The following is a 23,417-nucleotide window of genomic DNA, read 5'->3' on the forward strand; positions in this document are numbered from 1 at the left end:
AGCTTTTTTGTTTTATTTTAATTGCCGAATTGTTTCAAATCAGCATTAGATGATGTATTTAAGATTATGAAACTGTACCATGAATTGTCTTAAAAAGAGTAAGTAGTGGGGTTCCGAAAAATATAGCATTACACATCCCCACGTGTTGCTACAACTGTGTAAATAATGTACCTGTAATGTTTATTTTCATGGTTAATATCTTGACAATTTTTTTTACACTTACAACTTTAAAATCTGTTTCAATATGACTGCTCTAGTGCACTCGAGTTTGAGATCTGTCCTCTAAAATCACTACAGGAAGAGCAATACAAAAAATAAAATAAAACCTAACAAGTGCTCTGGCTTTTCTGTTCCGTACCACATCATGGATCGTTATTGCTGTGTTACTGTTTGACAATGTGGCCAATAATCCTTGCAATACCAGTGCACTAGAGCAGACATTTTGAAAAGAGATTTCAAATAGACTTTAAAGTTGTAAGTGTAAAAAGTTGTCAGGATATTAAACAATGAAAATAAAAACTACAGGTAAGTCATTTAAACAGTTGTAATAACTCCCTAATCAGACTAACGCAAATATCGGAAGAGTACAGTACCTGGAATGAAACCCGATCTCGGGAACAAGTGGCATTGTTCAGAAGTTCCAGATACATAAAATCAGCCCTCTCCAGGGACCTCAGCCAATTGGTGCACAGCCTAAAAATGCTCAGAGTCTGTGTTGCATTAACTGAATAGTATCAATGTGTTAACACTGTAAAGGGTGCTGCAGAATTGTAAACCCGTGAATGCCCAAGAGCGGTCGAATCTGGTGAAACACACATATCTGAAATCACCAATAATGACACCACCGAAAGCAGACACGTGTCTCTCCACATTGGCAAGGCTTCCCATTTGACAGCACATTTTACATACTGTAGTAATTAATTAGGAATGGTTTATAAACTGCACTTCATTTCTCGTCTTTATACTGTTATCATTAGGTAATTGTTTTAGAATTGCTTGATAAGTACTTCATAATTAAGGCTCTGATACTGCTGTGCACACAGCTGTGTTTATGTCTTCTAATTATCCCACTGAAATGATCATAAAACACACAAATGGTTACTATCACTCCATGACAATGGTAATTAATGGGTACTCTGTGTTGTTATTGATTGTTAACTTTGTTACTTGCTGTACATGGCTACTCTAATTACAAAGCAGTTACATTAAAATTACACTCTAGTAACCAATTACATTATTAATTACTGCATTATATGTCCCCAATATGTGTGTAATAGAATCTGCTTAGTGTTGAGTGGTTATGTGCATTTTAGATGTTTTCTCTTTTAAACACAGGAAAGCAATTTTTCACTGACTGGCTGGTTTAAGTGAAGAGGCTCAAAAGAGCACATATGCATATTTAGGAATATTGTGGACATTTAGGAAACATAAACTAGGAGAGGTAAACAGACCAAGAAACTGGAAGTCTCTCAAAGTCTTACCTGCATTGTCATTGTTGTCCATTTCTTTGGCAGCACAAGACCCGGAGACAACCCAGTGTCATTCATGGCCAGTCAATGCAAGGCTTATGTTTAATGTCCATCATGCAACTTCTTCGGACTACGGTTATCCAAGGACAGTCACTGCTGGCAAATGGCCTGTGGTTAATGACCATTTAATTTCTCTTTAATAACATGGATACCGATTGCAGATAGGATAGAGATGACCTGTAGAAATAAGGTTAGTTTCAATTAAATTAGCAAAGTCATATGGTATCTGCGCGACTAAATGAAATTTGCAAGATTCTTATCAACATTTTATTTACATATTTTACTTAAGTGGTAATTAATGTCTGTCAGTGATGGCTCTACCGTATGATAGTTGACCATCCCCGAGTTTTTATTTAGTAAATCAAATTTTATTTTAGTTAGGGTTTTAAACCTTAATTTATAATCTGGGCATTGCCTGAGAAATAAATGGCGCAATTACTGAACAGTCCGTGTACGATAGAGTCTGAACTGCTTGTTATTGGAGCTGACAGGGAGTGGACTGGCTGGCGTAGTAGCGACAGGAACAGGATTCACTGCTTGATGGTTGGTTTTGAGTCTTGTTTGGAGGATCCAGTTGAGGATAATATTGTAGACCAATTGTGTTTTTGCTGAACATCTGCTGTCCAATAGTTGCGAATTGAGCTATGATTTCTCTTGTCTCCAGACTAGCGTCAGGTAGAAGCTGAACAGCTGTTGCTCTCACACAGTGATTTCTGTACCTTTTGGGGAGATTGGCTCTTTCGCTGATGTTAACCATTAAATTGCCAAGCGTATTTTTTCCCCAGTGGTTTGTATGTATACCAAGTAGGCTGTGTGGCAGCATTTTCAGGAGAGAAAGGCTTTGGCTGAAGGTAGAAACATGGTGAGACAGGAGGCATTTTAGGGTGGTATTTAATGTAATTTTAAAAAAGCCAGTGTACACACGGATTGATTTTAAATTTAATTCAGTTGGTGCAGAGATGTTCCAGTGGGCATCTACCGTCTATTGGAGCTAGCTAGAGCTGGAAGCTGATTGGCTGATGACACTGAATTGTTTCCTAATGTGGGAGAAACCAGGACAAAGGTTTGGTTCTCCAGGTGAATTGAGGACAGCCATGTAAAATAGATTTGGAATTGCTGCTGTAGGAAAATAAAAACACTCGCCTGCCCTTATATTCATTAATTATACAGGTCTCAGCTTATTCCATTGTAGTTCACAAGAAGAAAGGGAAAGTGGCTCCATTCACAGCCATTTTCTACTGGGAAAAAGTGTCTCACGGAGGCACACTGAAGTGACAGGGCTTCTTTTGCAGCTTTCTCATGGGAAACCAGGTGAAGTGTCTCCTACAATGTCAAATTACGAGCATGATGTAATATAGCAAACACCCGCGCAGGGAACCCTTTACATCGGGCCTGTTTAGGTATCGTTTACTTTTCTAAGTGTCACAAGAACCTTGCTGGTCACCCGGGCAACTAATGCAGTGTTACCAAGCAACAAACAACTTGCTTTAAGAACCTCAAGTGAAGTGATTCAACGGAGAGGCTGGAATGTACAAAAAATAACAAACAAAAAAAAACACAGTAAACAAAACATTGCAGATTAAGTAAGAGTGTGTTTTTGCTGTTATTCTATTCAGGCTACGTTTGTGGAGTTAAAAAAAAAACAACTAAAAAATAGTCTTTGAAACACTTTTTTTTTTTTTTAAATGGAAAGTTGAGGCAGTCTGTGTTTACTTATTATTAGAGTCTAGTTTTTTTTGTTGTTGTCACCAAACGCAATATAACAGTACTAAAAAGAAATACAAATATGTAGACATGTATTTATCAATGTCAGAATCACAGAATCAGATAAACACTTTCAAAAATATATTTCAGTCAGGACAGGAGAATCCAGTACTGTATATAAACCAGCAATGCACCTTACAATACATGCTAACCCAAATTTCTTATCAAACATGAATGAACTGCAGGAGCATAATTCTAACCCAGTTAGCTACACCCAAAATTAGACAGTATGCACATAAACGACTGTCTGCAACAGTCTTCAACTCTTCATAAGCCCAAATAGCTCTACTGAAAAATCACAAAATTGAGGGTTAGTGGAAGAGGTTGAGGGTTCTACTTATCCCTTCAATTATTTCCCTTTTCACAATACTGCAAATCATCTGAACTGGAATCATAGTTTAATATGCTGTGAATTACTTAATTGGAGCACTCCCAAAACTGTAAGAATTTAGTATAGACTACTATGGTTAAATGCACGAGTTTGAATGACATAACATTTGCTTGATGTGACAATTCTAGCTGTGTTATGCCCTTATGAAAAAAATAAAAAAACTCTAATCCCAAGCTGGCTTTGATTAGTATCTGAGGTCATGGTGAGCCCCCTCTGCTCTCTGCAATAACTGCCATGATCAGGATTGCGGGAGGCAGATTTCTTCTTGTGTAAAACTTCCCGTTAACAGCAGAAGCTGGGATTAGAACATTCACCACCACATCCTCTGTGTGCGTTTCCTCAGTTAGAAAGCACACAGGTTCCTAGACCCAGCTCTCCTTTCTTACACCGACCGCTCCCCTTAAAGGCGGAAGACAACAGCATTGACTGGGGGGCTTTTAATGAGCTTCCTGCTTTTCATGAACAAGAAAATGAAAATTGTGTGAAGTCCAGTTATTCAAACAACAGTTCCCTGTCTGTCTCTGTCCCTCTCTCTCTCACTGTGCTGCCAGTGGAAACAGCCTAGGTGAGGCCAGATAATATGGAGTTAAATCTGTCATTGGTTTATAGCTTTTTTACTGACAATACATTTTATATATGTTAGAATTGTGTTGAAAATATGCAAGCACGTTCTTTGTGTAGAATTTTAAATATATGAAATATGTTCAAAATTTTAAATATTACAATGAAGGTGACTATGGGCATAATTTCTAAATATTTAATTTACTATTTCCTAAAAAAGAAAAAAAAAACACAACAATGTTAATGTTACAAAATGACAGACAAACAAACAAAGGAGACTGATAGGCCTGTTACTTATTGTTTGGTTCAAGCTTTGACAACTGTTGTTCTCCTTTCCTGTTGATTAAAGACTGGTCTAAATCTAAACAATATTCTATGAGTAATTGTGAAATGGTGCATTTGTTTAAGGGACAAGTATTGACAATTTGAGTCAAGTTTAAATTTGAAAACTGACTACTGTTTCAAAACCAATAACAGATCCCTGGTAGGAACAAGAGCCTGGTAAAACACTAAACTAACCAGCTTGTGATCTTCCTGTATCCTTTCTGGGCAGCGATGTGACATCCTCAAACAAAAGTATCAAATAAAAAACAAAAACTAAGTTAGAAAAACAAAACAAAAACAACATCTCCTGAAAACTACAAAAACCCTCACCTAAAGGATCTAAAAAGCTGCCTGCCTGCCTTCCTGCCTGCCTGCCTTCACCCACATCTGGCCTGACGTTCCCTCCCCTCTCCTCAGGGGAAACTGGCACACTGCACCAATCTTCTGCTAAACCGGTCATGTGAGGCAACTCATTCCCCCTCCAAATCAGATTACAGCGCTGAGCCAAGCCCATGCTCGCTCTCATTTTACTGGACTGGAGTCTGAAGCCTATCAGATTTGCTCTGGGCACTCCCAATTTCAACCAGACTATTGTTGTGTGTTTACTTAGTGTGTCTTCATTTATTTTTTTTATGTTGAAGTATAGTTTATCCAAGTCATATCCCTAAATAAACTGCAGCACATATCTCTACTCCCTTAATAATTAGGCTTAGGCTTTTCTTTAATAACAGTGTGTCATTTTAAATACAGGGACACCTGACGCGCCTTGCGGAGCGTGGGAAAAGTGCTACACCCTATAATAAACAACTAATAAATCTTAATTGTTGTTAAAAACCTCTGCTGTAACAGTAAACAGCACACGCGGAAACTTGTTGACAAAAAAAAAAAAAAAAAAAAAAAAAAAAACCTACTAACACTGTAGATGCTGGTTATTAGCAACCCTGATAGACAACTTTCGGTTATTCACAACATCTTCCCAGGAACCAATCCCGTCCCATAGACTTTAATGTTCCTATTTTAGCAACTGCACGCCGCTTACTGACAACTTTATTACTAGTTGCCAGTGCTACAGAGCGCACTTGCATGATTTATGCACATACTTCATGCAGCTTTTATAACACACTGACTTCGCAACTGCGTGTTTCTAGCAGACCGAGGCAGAATCGTGGCTTTAAAACTGGCTACGAAGCTGCACGCAAAACTGAGATGGATTTACAGCGGGAGGTGGTACATTGTAAAAAGCAGACAATGTTGGACAATTTCTGATTTTAAAAGTGTCTTTAGAATTGATTGTAAGTGCAACACATTTTTTATGTTTGCTTTACTCATTGTAAGGACAATTGTACATCATTGTGTAGTACTACTTAAGCCTACTCCCTTTTATTTAGTTTTACACACACATGAAGTAAACAGTTCTATGTTTGGGTATTTCGTGTTTCTCGTGTTAATTTTTTAACACTAACATTTAAAACATGTGTATTTTCAGTGCCATATTTGTACACCTACAGTATATATCGTTGTTCCATATAAATACACTTGAAAACAGGGGCTTTCTGGGAACCGAGAGGTTGTTAATAAGCGGAATCTACTGTATATATCTACTGGCTCTTTGAGCTAATTTATATATATATATATATATATATATATAAGGAGGAGGATTTCTCCTACAATGAACACTTCCCAGGAAAATGGAAGGAAGACCACCCACCTTCACACCTCCCAGCCTTGTAGTCCTCCAGAAGATCTACACTTAATCATAGTTTTCACAGCTTTAGGAGCACCTGAATCGCTTTAATCGCTTTTTGAAAATATTGCTGTCTTGAGACATGCAAGCACAGTATTTGGGCATTAACCATTTTCTTCTTGAAAGTTTGTAGTTAATGAAGTCATGTTGCCTGTTGGCCATAAAAAAAACTAAATCAAGCACCGTTGATGTTACATGTTTAAAACACTGTGGCTAACATCCTTATTTAATGTTATGGGCAGATTATGAGTTGTGGCGATTAACCTTTCTTGGACTGGATAGATACTGCATGCTAACTAACAGCTTTCTCTTTCTGCAAATACTGTCATCAGAAGGCTTACCCTCCCTTCTAATGTATGTTCCAATCTCAAATTCAGTAACTCAATAAGAGCATTGCTGCTCATGATATTTACAGAACACTTCCCCTTTTAATGGTTTATTTTAAAACTACGGATAACTCAATGTATCTAAAATCAACATCCCATATATATAAGATTATGGCAGTATGGCATATAAACTGTATGCAGTTTGGCTTGTCTTTAATTTAGAAATAAAAGTAGGCCTAATTACAAGTTCCTAAAAAAAGAGAAGTGTTTTACAATGTCAATGCCATATTGTAGCAATAAGCATAAAAATCAAAAAGTAATTAAAAAGAAAAAAAAGTCTTGGACAATTTACAGACACAGTACCACTCACATGGACGGCCCCTTATTGGCAGGCGATGGAAATGGGCCTTTACCACAGGAAGTGATTTGGTACTACAGTATGAGGAAGAGTGTATCAATTTTATTTTACTCTCATTAATTTATTGAAGGCATACCCAGTACTCCAGGCTTCTGTTAGACAGCTAGGATGGTATCCAATTTACAACCAAACCTCTTTAAGATATTGTAACAATCTGGGTTTCCGCAGGCAGGGTTTCTCACAGACGGAGGTGGGAAGTGAACCAGGGACCTCCCCCACTGAAGCATAGCATCGATACCGCGGTCCATGTGCCACATTGTGTTTTCTTAAGGTTGGCAAATCGTAAGGGATCAGTGTTCCACAGCTCGGTGTAATAAAATAAAAGCAGCTGAGTGCTATAATACCGTACATGATGGACTCAAAAAAGAGATCTTCCAACAAAATAAAAATCTCTAAAATCGCATTCATTTGGCTGGCACTGCTTCTGAAGGAAAACCAGGGTTTCTGTTTTTCTCTCTCGACGCACCCAAGAGTTTGCACTGTCCTAGTATATGGAACCCCACCCAGTGTACCCTAGCCTAAAGTCCTGTAGCAAGACAGCATCAAATAAAATGTATACAAAAATACAATGGAAGTATTAGACCCACACTCTTGGAAATGATATATGCTGGAATGGAAGGATTTCATCAGGTATTTTCAATTACTTGTGCTGCAGTCCAGTATACAGCATCACCCTATTCAAGATGACTTGACATATTCTACCATGCTTTTACCATATTAGTATACTCTACCTGGTGCTTTTTTAATGCTTTTGGTGACGTTTTGTATGATGCACTGTTGTCAACAATTCCGATGAGTCTAGCTCCTTCTGTACAGTGGTTTACAACACCACCTGTTTTGTTACCACGATTTCACTCCGTTTTACCAAAATGCATCCCTATACTTTACCATGTATTTGACCATGACTGTCCATGGCCACTATGGCTTCTCACAAATATTAATTACAGCATGGCCCTATAGCAGTGGTCTTCCAAGGACATTTGAAAAAACACAAACATAATAAGAACTGACAATGGGTACATAACTATGAATCACTTTGCATTTGTTAAGGATTTCTTATCGTATTACTGTAAATAGCCCTTGTAAGAGATTTTTTGTCAGACACATAAAACATCCTTTAAAAACGTATACTCTTAGGACAGACTATATGCTTTCAATGCAATGGCACAGCTTAGGATATCTTCGCAAAGAATGCTAAGTTGGGTCCCTGTTGCCCCAGTTTGAATTGCAGAGTTACTGAGCGCTGCAGGGCAGATAAGCGAGATTGATGACAGCACGGAGGATGAGCTGGAAAGATGTCCCCCTACTATAGAAGAGCACCGGAATGCCTCAATCATCCCCGGGATCACAGTTACTTACTGCTCTCCATTACATAGCCGGCAGAGACAGATCTTTGGCGGGGACCACAAACCACCATCCTTCGGGATAATCAATCCCATTTTATATCAATCATATACATCTTCAAATGTGAATTCACACTGCATGGGTTATGGGCATCACAACAGCCTGTCTTAGCATGAATTATAACCGTGAAATTGGGTCTCCTAAATCTATAGCTGCAGCTTCTAACAGTCAGTATAAGAAACACCTTCTGGAATAAATTTGCAGTGCAAATTCCTAGCAAATGTCCTGTCTTATTGGGAAGCTAAATGGCATTTTTCAAATGTTATAGTAACTAAGTTTCGGATTACGCTACAGGGATAACCTGGAGCATTTGTCTCTGGGTCAAAACAACAATATGCAGGTGGAGTAAGTCACCTGTGTCAAGCTCCATGACAACAAAGGAATTCAGATTTGTTTACCTTGAGTGATGTAACTGCTCAGAAAATCTTGAAAACGCAGTTAATAAAATCTTGAAAATACAGCATACAAAGTTAAATAGGTTGAATAGTTTATAGCTGAATAAAACGGCTCATATAAACTTTGTTCGAGGGCTGTTCTTAATCCCTTGTGATCTGCAGGAGACCTCCTCACCACAAAGCAGAATTCAGATTCCTTGCTTTCTGCTGCGTTTTGTGCAGATTAATGATGGTATAAATTAGTTACAGTGGTCTAAATGCACTAGTGTGCAGTATAGGAAACAGAGAAATCCAGACGGGATAAAAGGGTTCAATTCAATATGAAGAAGTGATGCTTATTGTATTACATGCTGAGGGTCAAATGCTTTGCAATTACTCTCATGTGAGTGTTTTGAATCCAGAAATCACACAAGCCAAAACAGTTACATTAGGGAAGTGCTGTTGACATCTCAGTGATCAGTTTCTTAAATGGTTTGTGAATTAAAAAAAGTGTTCTTCTATTGAAAGCAGTCGAAAGGCATTGAGGGACACATGGAGAGTGTCAGAAAACAGTGGTTTATGACATAATCGCCAAAAGATCTGTCTGTGACTGACCTCCCCATTATAAACTCTCCTCCAATGCCACTGACTCAGTTCACTGTGTTGTGTATCATTCTCTCAGCCTTGTGCCATCTAATCTTTTACAGACATATGGATACTATTTACAAACTTCATTTGCATCTTAAGCACATATTTCTTGTCAATAGTTTTGGCCACGCTGGCTGTTCCCTTAATACTTTCATAATTTTCCAATTCAATCCACAGGTTATGCATAGCATAGATAATGATAATAGTCTCTTGCAGCAGTTTGTATATCTAGTATATAAATGCAAACCAGACAATTGTAATCTGTCTTCAAAGAAACCAGGATATTAGAACTTGCATCTATGCTTCAACAGTTATATCAACTATGGGACTGTACTGCATTGCATGAGCATTTGTCAGTTATGCAATACCCTAAGACACAGAGGGATTTACAGATACATTACAACCAGTTTGGTCAGAACCGACTTGAATAGATCTATAATTATGGTATTTAATGTGCTTTGGTACATTTTTCTATTTTTTTATTAATTGTGTAAACTGCTGGGGGAGGCAGGGTTGCTCCTTTTTGTACATTTATTGCCCTGGTGGTGTGTAGGGGATTAATGTTGATAAATTATGCTGGGCAACCATGGTAAACTACATGCTACATGGATTCACTTTTAAAAGATTTTTCAAATAGCTGTTTCTGTTGAACTAAAGAAAAAATTTTGACAAGGGATCTTTCTAAGAGTCACTTAAATATATATACATTATATTATATTATATTATATACACACATTTATATATATATATATATATATATATATATATATATATATATATATATATATATACACACACACACACACACACACACATTATATATATATATATATATATATATATATATTATATATACACATATATACACATACACATATATATATACATATACATATACATACATATATATACATATACACATACATACACACACACACACACACACACACACACACACACACACACACACACACACACACACACACACACACACACACACACACACACACACACACACACACACACACACACACACACACACACACACACACACACACACACACACACACACACACACACACACACGTTACCTTACGACTGCTGGGAAGCAGAGTACCTCTTTCTGCCTCCTACCCAGCAGCCCAGAGCAGACTGACTGCTCTCCTTATAAACCCTGCACCTGGCTCTAATTTACAATCACAGCCAGGTGCAGGTGATAATTAACAATAAAACAATTAACAGAAAAACAATTAAACAAGACAAATGTGCATTCCGCACATGTTTTTACTGCAGAGAGGTTTTAACCCCCTCCCTGCTGTCTCATTTTTATTTATTTATATATATATCACACACACACACACACACCATCCACAGAATTTTTGTATAGTTACAAATCTTGAACAACTAGTTTACTGCGCTGTGTTTACTTTTCTTTTTAAACAGCTGAAAAGGAATCTTCTTAATCTTTTAAACCTTTTGTGTACATTTTTAAAAACACTTTTCTTTCATATGCCTTCAACTTCGTATATATAGACACACACACACACAATTATTTATTTAACTGGACCAAGTTCCTTTCAAAGTATTGGAGGTTATGGTATGCGTTTCTCCATTCAAGTATGGACCCCCTTGAATATAGTATTGTAGGAATAATTAAGCTGCCATTGTATTGCATTGACATTTTGAAACCCTTGCACATGTATATGGTAATGTATGCATGAGTACTGTATTTGTCTAGCCTGCAAGAACCAGTACACTGGGGGTTGCACAGAGCCAGTTTCCCCGGTTTACTACAAACCAATCCAGGGCATAGCCGACTTGCCAATCCCTTGCTGAAACAGACCTTCTCGTCTCTGACACGAGACACTTGGACAAATACACAGTAGGAAGGGAATGTGAAAAGGTGTTGAAACAGAGCGGATTTCTTTTTTCATAATGTCCTGACATCCTGCTAAAATGTATCAAAGCTTCCCTTTAAAAAACAAAGAGAAAAAAAAAACCTCCGGCCCTGGCCTCCTGCTATTACTTATCAGAGCTGGGATAGAATATCAGCCCTCGGATGTGCAGATTTATTTTTTTCTGGCAGAGTGGAGGTTGCAGGTTTTTGCTTTTTGACAACAAATGTCACTGTATGCAAGACCAGCTCAGCCTTGCTTGTCTTTGATGGTTGGGGAAGAGAAGGAGAGGGGATGGGAGGCTAACACAGAACAGACGGGAGATCAATTCAAATGTCTTTTCCAGCAGGGATGGGGCAGAGGTGGAAGCCTTTCAAGAATCCCACTGGGCACCAGCAGGGCACATATGAGTGGCTTATCGTTCATGACTTCAGGGGGCTGTTCTACCTTTAGAATGTTGACATCAGTAGGATTGTATGTAGAAGCACTGCTTAAGATAGGCATGCTTGGGGGCTCCCGAGTGGCGCATCCAGTAAAAGCACTTGTTAGAGTGCAGGATGCGCTCTATAGCCTGGACGTCGCCGGTTCGAGTCCAGGCTATTCTACAGCCGACCGTGGACGGGAGCTCCCAGGGGGCGGCGCTCAATTGGCTGAGCGTCGTCCGGGGGGAGGGAGGGTTAGGTCGGCCAGGGTGTCCTCGGCTCACCGCGCACCAGCGACCCCTGTAGTCTGGCCAGGCGCCTACGGGCTTGCCTGTAACCTCCGACACTGTAGCTCTGAGGCGGCTGCACGGTAAGTCTGCAGAGTGTAAAGAAGCGGGCGGCTGACGGCACACGCTTCGGAGGACAGCGTGTGTTCATCTTCGCCCCTCCCGAGTCAGCGCAGGGGTGGTAGCGGTGAGCTGAGCCTAAAAATAATTGGGCATTTCAAATTGGGGAGAAAATAATAAAAACTAATTGGCAACGACTAAATTAAAAAAAAAAAAAAAAAAAAAAGACAGGCATGCTTGTCTTTACAGGTCTATTAACTTTAGGGCTGGCTTTTAAACTGTTTAGTTGCAATTAAGACTTGATGACATGTTTCAAAGTACATGACATATTTCCCTTTGTGAAGGGAAAGTGTGTTTGAAAACAGTGGAGGTACTTTGTAAGTTTCAAAACACATTTTCCCTGTTAAACATACTGAGACGTTGGGAAGTTGGCTCTTGAGTAAAAACTATATATTATTATTTCCCAGTGACAGAGCTCTAGAACTTTCCAACAAATCAGCCCAGGGAGGTTGTAAATCAAGAGGACTCAGGCAGACACTGGAAGAATCTACAAAATGGCATCTCTTGACAACTTGACAGCTTTATTTTGTGTTATTTATTTATTTATTTAATATGAAATTCCATCAGGAACATGCTGTACTGTAAGAGGAAAACTGCACTCACTTTACCTTTAGGTGCTTTACCTGCTGCAAGCAAAAGTGTATCTACATGTACAGTACAGGTATTGACTGTCTTACAAAAAAGTGTAACAATACTGCCAGCATCGCAGTAGTGAGAAGAAACTCATACCTGTACTATTACTATTAAATCGAATACCACATTCAGTCTTGTACCAAATGCGTCACATTCCTTAATTCTTCCCCAGAGATAGTTTGGGAAAAAAAGGGAAAACTGGATCTGGACAAAGTCTATTTTCACTCTGAATGTAAATTAGTGGACCGAATTCCAGCCCAGAGATTTATTTGGAAAGGCAAGGGCTTTCCTCCGCCAGATTCCTGTCAATAATTCAAACCAGCCACAAGCGGCCTTCTTACACCACCCAGTCGAGCGTCTGATTATCATTAAAGTCGTTCATTCTGACCACACACACACACACACACGGTCTCTCCTTTTCTCTCTCTCTCTCTCTCACACAAACACCCATAAGCTCACTCGCAGACACTCCTAGCACAAACAGTGGCATACAGTCATTCACACATATACAGTACTGTGCACACAGTCAATACACTTTTGGTTGACAGTCTGAGACCCAGCTTTCTGGCAAATAGTCAAACGCAATTCTGTTGCGGTTCTGTATTTAACCATTTCCGCAATGCAACAAAAAAACACAGAAATCTTTATATTACATCGGCACATCAGTGGTACAGAACTAACCCATGTGACCAAAACCTAAAAATGAAATGCACCCTATAATACACACCTAAGTCCTCTGATAAGACTATGCCAGGAAACAATTTGGACCAAAAATATGAAACAAGGTTTACAGTTTTCCAGCATTTGAGGAAAAAAAATAAAATCTTAGAGTACTATATAGAGATACATAACGTTTGTTCATTTGTTGCCATGGAATTCTGCCTACCATGGGAACTAAACTGGCTTAACAAATTGAAATGTATCTTTAAAGAAGACGTTAAAAGTAAACCAGGGATTACTAATGAAGTCATGCTATATTTATATTTTAAGTGCGGTATATTTTAAGTGTGCTATTGTGCCATTCTTTTGATGCTAGAATGCAGAGTCTCCCAGTGGACTGTGCACAGTTTGAAAGATAAGCGTTTGTACATCTCTGAACATGTGTTATTAAAAAGCAGATGCCATCTGTTTTATTGAAATAGATGGAAAAAGCAGGAGAAGGTAAAATGACTAATAGAACTCGGATCTATACATGGGATTTAAGAGCAAGAAACCTAAATAAACAAATTACAGCTCCAGTCTAAATTGTTAATAGAGGGTATGGCAATCCTATGGGAAGGGTTCTGGACAGCTGCTTCTTATTTCAAATGTTTATCAATTTCACTTGAAATTAAAACATTAATATTTAATACAAATACCAGATGGACATGGTACAGGAATGGCATGGTTTGTTTTATGCCTCTCAGAATCGGCTGGAATTTCTCAGTCGGTTCTATAGCAACAATGTGCTAAAAATTTAAGCTCAACTGAAAACTATACAGGATGAAAGGATTACAGAAAAACTAAGAAAACTACTGCCTAAAGCAAAATTTGCCCCAGTCAGATTGTAACCTGTAAATATTTTTGAACACATAAAGGTTCTGAAGACAAGTAAGTGGCTAGTATTTTAGAAAATAGCCATTTACAGAAGCAGCAGGCCAAAATCCTGTAGGTTTACTTTAAAAAGGTAGATGTATTCATCTTTATCATTTCCATATGTATAATTCTATCCTCCTCCTCTCTTTCAACTTGAACTAATGTTATGTGTTGCATTATTCTGTCATGTAATTCACATATTTATCCACTAAATGGGGTTCACTGCTCAATGCCACAAATTGAAACAAGCATGAATATTGCTTTAAGCCAAAAGTCATCTCTTTTTTTTTGGTCAGGGGAAAGACAGAATAATAAATATAATGCTCTTCATGATTGGGCTATCCCAAAGCACAAAAAAAATAGAAACTAGAAGCGCAGCAATAGTTAAAAACCTGTTAATAATGCAAACCATTGAAACACAGCATGTAGTGCTGCACAGCTCCAGCATGGGAGCAGAGACAGGCAAAGGGAAGATCTTGGACCAGAGCAAATTACACCATATTAATGCACAACTGCAATCCCCCAGGTCCTGCAGCCACCACAAGCTGTCTAAACAAAGTAAAACACGACCAAAACAAACCCCTTCCCCAGCCCGGCCTATTAATCCACAACACATGATTCTGGGAACCAGACTGAAAGCAGTGGAACAGGGAGTGTTGGGGTCAGAGCTGATGGATTTCCTGCCACCCCCCGGCTAGTGAATAGCTAATTCTCATTTAACATAACAGACAGATATACAGTAAAAACAGTAGTTTGAAACCACAGAAGAGGTAGTGGAAGTATTTCTTTCCATCTCTATTTTTTAGCTTTAGTTTAAGAACGTTAATATTTGTCAGGCGATACTTATACTGTAAGCCCCCAAGCAAACGTCTTAACCAAACGTACAAAGGAGACAGAGTTGACAGCACTTTTATCACGTTTCCTCATCTAACCAGCAGGGGAAACAAGACTCAACTTGTTACATTTAAGTTACTAATTTCAACAGAGACGCTGCATGTTGTCGCACAGAAAACAGTACAAAAACCCCACGAAATTAAAACCTAGCCCTATTTGAACTAAACGATGCCGTAGCCCAATGATGCTCCAGCTAAGAACGTTAAAAAGCAGGACACCTGTGTATGTGTGTCTCTTAATTGTATGTTTGCCTGTAAATGTGTTGAAGTGTACCGTTTGTAAAAAGGCCCAAATTTAAACTGAAAATGATTAAATTTTGATCTCCTGTTGGCTAAAAATAACTTTTCTTCTCAGTTATTACCGAGAATAGAAATTGGCTAATTTGGATTAAAAGGACAATGGATGGAAAGGGGACAGTGAAACTTTAAGCAGAAGCAGAAATATCCGTTATACATATATAGTGGGAAGAAAACATCCTGTAAAATCGCTGGCATTATACAGTACAATACGCAGCTACTGTCACTTCACTGCACCTTACTGAACAATAAAACAACAACTTCTGAAAGCAAGAGAAGCAGCTTGTTTTTCTATTATCAAAGAGTGACATCATAGAGTATGCTCCACTACATCCTAATGGATCTTTTTTGCTGAAGCAAGGTTTGGAGGAATTGCTATAGAAAGTAGTTCAGTAGTTTAAAATTATTTTTAATAGTATACCCTACCTAACTTGGATACAATTATTTTAAAATACAGACCAGGGAGAGTAAGCGATGCATTGCAGTGTGGTCGATTGCTTTCCTCTGTTGTGAGTCCAGAACACCCTATTAAAAGTAGAGCTCTTTTTTTGTTTGTTTCGACGTGGAAAGTGCTGAAACAAGTAGTTTTTCTTTACTTGGTCGTGCTGTTCCACAGTGCATTACCTGCTGGGGTTAGAGACAACATAGCAGACGGTGGCTTTTCTGCCGAGTACAAAAGCAATCTGGGGTGTAATTCAGCCTCGTCAGAACAAGCTAACCCTTTTAATCTTTCCTACTCATGTCTTTGATTCCAACCCTTTCTGCTGGACCGCCACAGCATCACCCCCCCATCCACCCCAGGCTTTAATCCCGTCCTACATGACTACATTTGTCTGAAAGCCAAGTGCCAAGGTCAAAGTCAAAGGTGTTCTGAGATTCAAAAGGAGCCCTGTTTGCAGAAAAGAGGACCACCTGCAAATCAAAATAAATTGCATGCAGCAACAAAAAGAAAAAGAATCCTGTGATCATACGAAATAAAAGGACAAATGACTCCATACCGGGATCTCTTGAAGCAATTGTAACCCTTTCTAGCATTGAGAGATTTTTTCAGTGTTTGTAGTAGATATAAAATAATAGTAATAAATAATAATCTTTCCATATCGTAATTTCCTTTTGGCTATTTTCTTTAGAGATGTGATGGTTTTATTTTGATCTTGGTTTTTGTATATAAATATACTGACAGAGTTATGGGGAGAAAAGTGCTGGTGCATTACCTCTCTATTGTATGAAGAACAAATAGAAGTTGTAAGACTGTGAAAAACAAATCCATTGACTATCATTTGTTGTTCCACAGGATACATGTTCTGCTATGTTTCTTCTGCCTCCTATAGGTTTATGGAGGAGCACATTTTAAATTGTTTAAATGTAATGATATGCATTTTCTAAGAAACTATACTTTATCAATAGAAGTCAGGTGATTGATCTGACAAGTGTGAACATCTACAGTACTTCTCTACCTTGTTCACTTCAACGCAACAATTTCTCAGAATACAACTGGCATATAAAATAGTAACCAATATTATAATAAAATCATTATTTGAATCGATTGTTCAACATTATACACAATAGTTTTAAATATTTAAACACATTGTGGACCCAGGCTCAAAGAGGATATAAGCCAAACCAAACTAAATCAAAAGGCAATACAATAAAAAAATATGAACAGCTTTCTTTTGAATCAAGTGTCGTTGTGGAGAGCGCTTGCTTTGGTTGGTAACCACACAAAGCTAGCCTTTCCCGGAATGTCTGTTACAACACAGCTCAGCTGATGTTGAGGTGGCAGTGCTGGTCCGTGGGGGTGAAGCATGGCTTGAAGGAGGAAGCATGGTGGCGGAGGCTGCTGCAGTGGCTTCGCAGTGTATTGGCTGAGAGGCAGTGGTCTTTAAACCACTGCTGTTGAGCTGACGTAGGAGTGCTGCAGACTTCCTGGATCACAGACACCACAGAGACCGGTAAATCTAGTTCAGTTCACGCATGTAAAACACTGGGAGCGTCAGCGGACTGAGGGGTGCTTTCCCTGTTTGAGTGCTTTTGTTTTTCTTCATCAGCAAAAATATGACGAGAAAACCTTAAACATCTTGATTCTGGTTGATTCAAGTGTGTTGATGTAAGTATGTTTTATTAGCTGATTAACAGAGAGTCACATAACTATGGTCACATTTGGAATCTTTTTAATAAATGTGTTCTGGTGCAACATATCAGCAAAAAAATAACACTTACTGTAAGAAGGTGTATCAATTATTAAAACTGTATCCACCGAGCATGGAGGTGCACCATTTTAAAATGGGTAAATATTTATATGCCACCATGTGTTTTTACCCTCATCCCATTTCTTTCTTTCTTTAAATGCCAATAACAGAAACTGAAGGGAAGAAACTGCACTAATGATGACTTGGAGTAAAGTGTAACTTTGAGAATGCATCCCTTAGTTTGGTTCAAGACCTGACCACACATACTCATACACATGCCAAGAACTCAGGTCAACATGTTACTGTACACTCAAACTGAAGCACAGGGCATTTAATACATTACTGATACTTGTCAGGACACCAGGTGTACAAAACTCAGGGCACCAGATGGAAGAGCAACACAAAAGACCCAGAAACAGAACAGCAAAGCTTATTTACCTCCTAAGAAACAATCTAATATATTGTGACAGGTCAGTAAACACACGTCAGCCTTCATAAATAAAGCAATCAGGTGAGCTTCTTGCGGCCCAGGTAAATGCCAACAGAACACTCTCGATTCTCTGCTTTGTTCCATGTGTAATGTTTCACTTATTTCTAAACTTGTCGTGTTTACAGAACTAACCATGCCAGAAAGGCTTTGAAGATTGCTGTGCATGAGTCATGGCATAGACTTACATTTATATACAAAAAGGGTAAAAGAAGATTGGCATGGTGTAAAAAAAAAAAATTAAACCTAATCATAAGCCAGTCTAGTCAGGTACTGGTACTGTAAGTTCAAGCCTTGAGTAGGAATATAGACACTTATTTTCAACTATTGACACCTGTCTCCCATTGTTCTTTTACTCAGTACTAACTTTGGCTATCGCTCCACATTCACTCAATGTTTCCCTCCAGATAAAACTAGTAACTGAACTGGGCTCCTGCTGTAGCTTCTTACTGCCTATCTCTCTCTCTCTCTCTTTCTCTCCCTCCAGCTGCAGTCGTTTTCTATATTCTACACTGTTCGAGTTGCAAGTCTCCTCTCTAGCAATATTCCCTTTTAATTCCATAAATATATACCCTGCAGAAAACAAGGTAACATGCTTAAAATAATTTAATCACACAATTCCTGTGCTAAGCAAAGCCTTAAGTGTAAGTAGTGTTCAGTATACTCATACTGCAATTGTCATGGAAAAGTCACTCAAAGCATTGCTGAATCCACATCAGCTTTCCAGAACAGATCAGACAGATTTCCCCCACGAAGTTTCCAACAATTTGAACATTCTGTTTTGAGGCTACTTGATTTAAAAAAAAAAAAAAAAAAAAAACACAACAACATGACCGACTGGATACAGTGTGATTGGTTTTGAAATGTGTTTTATTTGGCGCTTGTGGGATGGGGGTAAGGGGAGCTTGAATGCATCGGAAAAAACAAATTCCCCAGCCATTTCCATGGAGATGAGTCAACAGTGGGCCTTTGGAAAAGAAGATAAATAGAGCACAGGCTGACCTAAAGGAGTTAACAGTTTACTCCCATATCCGGCAACTAAATGAAGCTGCAAACACAGAACATTTCCAAGTCAAAAGGCCCCAGAGAGATTAAGGCAGCACATCACCTTTGGTTACTCTTTCACAGACATCATTAGACTGCTGGGCTGAAAGGGCACTGATGTATGGGAAAGAAAAAGGGGGCTTCAGTACAGTAATGGGCAATTCATGAGACAGCTACCCACTACAATTCCTCAAATAAAAACTACTAATTAATGTACAGTAGGTGGAGGAAGCTACATGGATGGTGAGGCCTAAACATATCATGGGCAGCAGCTATCCTCTTAAACGTAATATATACTGCTGTGCAAAATGTCTTTTTCTACTCTGATGCATTATGAGCATCAGCAATTTACTCAAAGCATCCACTAGTGTTTTCTACTATTATAACAACCTTAACTTGCATAAAGAAGGAAAAACATTGAGTGAAATAGCTCGCATCACTCGATTTTCAAGGTGTGGTATCCGAAGCATAATTAACAAGTACAGAGAAATATCAACTGTAATTGACAAACCCAGGACTGGAAGACCCAAAAAGCTGTCTAACAAGGATGAGCAATACTTGAAGATAATATCCTTAAGGAATAGAAAGAAGACAAGCGTTGAATTGACAACAGAACTGGCACAAGGCACAGGTGTCGTTGACCATCCATCAACAGTCCAAAGCACCTTTGACCATTGTTCCATAGTCCAATTTCTGTGTTCTTGTGCATATTTTAGCCTTTTAGTCTTGTTCCCCTTTCTTAACAGAGGTATTCTTACTGCAACACATGCTTTAAGTCCTGATTTCAAGAGTGACCTTTGTACTGTTAATTTGGTGGACAAGAGATATATATTTGTACAGGAAAATATGGTTCTGCCTTTGCTACTGTCTCCCAATAAATATAAATATGCTTTGCTAGATCATAAACACTCAATAACATTTTCTGAAGTACCAAAAATGAAATAAAACACTTAAAATGTTACATAACCATTGTCATGCAACTTAATTTAAAAATTCAAAGGTGTCAATAAGGTCTCTGTTTATAGTTTTGTACCACCAATGCATATACAGTATTTAGGCAAACACAACTTCTGCATCTGTGCACTGTGTGTCTGCATGGTACCACAGCATACACACATTTCAGTTTGCCGAATGCTGAAATTGCAATACAAACAACACAGCCCTTACAAAACTACAAGGTTTCATATATCTACACACTGCATATACTGTACATATACAGTAGCTCCTCTAGCATTTTGAATGCAATTCATGCTTAAGTTCGCCCTAAAAACAACCGAATATTAAATGGAAACAAGCCAGTATCAACACACAATTATGCCAGAATACCAGCTCTATAAAGCAGAACAATAAACACTTAGATTTCTTTAATACAAAACAGTAGCTCCTCAAAGCACGTTACCAAACATTTGAATGTATAACAATATAAGGTTCAATGGCTGCACAAGGACAAACATAAGAACCATTAAGCCACCAACAACAAATACTGTACAGCTGTAAATTTGGCAATTTTGATTTTAATTCTAGTTTAACAGATTTTGTTTTCTTTTTCTCTTTCAGATGCTGCCAGTTATAAAGGGGATAATGGTCTGAAAACAGGAAGCTTATGCAAGACATTGAGTGAATACAGGTCTCTAACTAGACACTAGCTTTGTTAATATTTATTAACTAAAATAAGCTGCAGACAAATCCACACTCACACACACACAACTGAGTGTGAGCGTTGTCATGAGGAAATGTATCCATGCATGGCCTACAGTAACTGTTGTTTAGCTCTGCTGGTTTAGAAGGGGGGTTTGTTTAATGCACAAGGCCATAGGTATGAATACCTTGAGTTATAGTTAGCTGTGCACCGCAGACAGGTGCTGTCAGGCTGGCTTTCAAGCATCTTGTTTATTAACCTGTGACTCACTTCCTTTATTGCCTCAAGCAACTTTTAAGTTGACTTAACTCCTTCCTATAGTATTGCACAGAAAAAAGTAACGTGTTTCATTCAGATGAAAGAGCAGCACAACTAGACCAACTATTAGAATGTAAACGGAAAATGTACCGTAAATTAAATTTAAATCATCTTTCAGTTTCACAGTAACATCACTGAATGTGCCGTTTCAACTGACCTTCACACTGTATGATGCATACTTATTCTGAAACACTGGAGGTCAAGGAATATGGCAAAACTATGTTGTCATGTATGAATGTGTACTGTAATTAATGATGAACCCCAGACACTTGTGTATTTAAGACTGAAAGAACCTAATTATGCCCTACTGATATACCGTAGGTGGAAAACTACTTCAACAGTGAGGGTATAAAATCGCCTGTGAATTTCTTTTGTCATTTTTTTCACGTGGCTGACTGTATTCTATGTAAAAGATAGTTTCAGAGATGTACAGTATAACCCCAGAGTTACGAACACCAAAGTTAAGAACTGACCGGTCTACCAAACACCCCACTTACAACCGGAAGTATGCAAATCACTCAATCATGAGTGCAATGCAACCACACAGGCCCTGCTATAAGTGGCATACTGGTTACGGAGAAGGCAAAATTGCTGTACCAACAAATGTATCCAGAAAGGTGAGGCAGATTTCAAAGGAAGTACAGGCAATTTTACTAGGAACATTTTAGTTTTAAACAAAGCACAGCCACGGTTTTTTTTCTATTTCTAATACTGTTTTAAAGATTTTAAAACCATAACAATACAAGTATTGTATTACTGTGCTGTATCCTTGTATTCTTTTCCAGATTGAGGGTGTAGATAGCAGGTGTCCACATTTAATAAAACCAGTTACAAACATTTCAGACTTATGAACACCCTCCATTCCCAAGGTGTCTGTAACTGAGGTTCTACTGTACGCACAAGCAGTTAGTCAAAAAAAAGACTCAAACTGTCTAAAACAGTTTCATGTATGTCAAACTCTATAAAATGGCTTCAAAACAGACTTTAAATAAACTAGGAATTAAAGCAACTAGGAGTTAATAGAAGAAAAAAAAAAATCACCTAACCACTAAAGCATGTCTCTCTCTGGGTTCTAAAACAGATTATAACCACAGGTGATGTCAGAGACTACTTTTAAAACTGCTGACAGAAACCACAAAAAAAGGACAGGCTGACTAAAAAGTGACCAACGTCATTTTATTGATTAATATTTGACTAATGTGTTGACAGCCGCATTCATCTTCTAGCTGTTTTGTGTCCTTTCTGTAAACTAGTTGGGTGAAAGTTCATTCATGATTATTATAGTATAGCATACCTCTTGTTTTCTGAACTCGCATACAGCTATACCTGAAACTACGGGGAGCTGGATATTTAGTGCCGTAGTTCTCTGAAACTCTACTGTGTTTGGCTGGATGTTATTAATCCCCACAGATTGAACAACTTCATAGTGTCCAATTATTTTAACCCAATTAATGTATGTACCCTCATCACAGCAACTCCCCACAACAGCTCAGGACAACTGAAGATCAGCAGGCGTCCTTCGATCCCTCCGCCAAGCCAATCGTCAATCAGGAACTCAATAACCTGGCCAGTGGGGGCCACTGTAGCGCTGTGAGGCGACTAAATACTTGACGATTTTGTCCCATAACCTGTGGGAGCTCCAGAGCCAATGCAACGCTCCCGGAAGAATTCCGAGTAAAGATGAATGACTTCACATAGCCAGAATAAGAACTTGAACTCCACAAACTGTATTACTCCTTCTGATCAACTAAAGCCTTATGGACTCCATCTAGTGCTGTAGGCTTAATGTCTAGTTAGAAGTGTTAAAATACAGCAAAGTTTTTTCAGGCATTACATTAACTGTTGAAATAAAGTTGCAACAGTTTTCTTTATTTCTGTAAATATGGCCAGAGAAGGTGTTCAGATTGCACCCTTTACAGTTGTGCAGCTCTAGTGTTGATCAGATCTTTTAAAATAATAAATAAATATATAGATGTATGGGACATGGATAAAGATATTAATGTGAAACACAAATTATATTTCATCTGCCTTTTTTACACAAAGTAGGACACAACTGTCAGGTTTGATGTATTGATCTGTTCTGGGAACTGTGCATGGGTATAAAGTTGTCAGCTTATCTACAGCTGGGGGCTATC

The 23,417-nt window shown here is 38.4% G+C and overlaps 2 long non-coding RNA genes across 2 annotated transcripts in view; one reads left to right on the forward strand and one right to left on the reverse strand.

Annotated features, from left to right (window-relative positions):
* Positions 1-23,417, reverse strand: part of LOC117424574 (uncharacterized) — a 100,029-nt gene that overhangs the window by 15,347 nt on the left and 61,265 nt on the right. The window contains exon 3 of the long non-coding RNA XR_004547911.3: positions 1,482-1,706. This is a non-coding gene — a long non-coding RNA (uncharacterized LOC117424574). The remainder of the gene's footprint in view (positions 1-1,481; positions 1,707-23,417) is intronic.
* LOC117424575 (uncharacterized) lies at positions 17,408-23,031 on the forward strand. The gene is made up of 4 exons (XR_004547913.2): positions 17,408-17,712; positions 18,769-18,868; positions 20,883-20,952; positions 22,755-23,031. It is a non-coding gene; the product is annotated as an uncharacterized LOC117424575 (long non-coding RNA).

This window comes from Acipenser ruthenus, chromosome 19 (assembly GCF_902713425.1).
Source record: "Acipenser ruthenus chromosome 19, fAciRut3.2 maternal haplotype, whole genome shotgun sequence".
In the NCBI taxonomy this organism is placed as follows: domain Eukaryota; kingdom Metazoa; phylum Chordata; class Actinopteri; order Acipenseriformes; family Acipenseridae; genus Acipenser; species Acipenser ruthenus.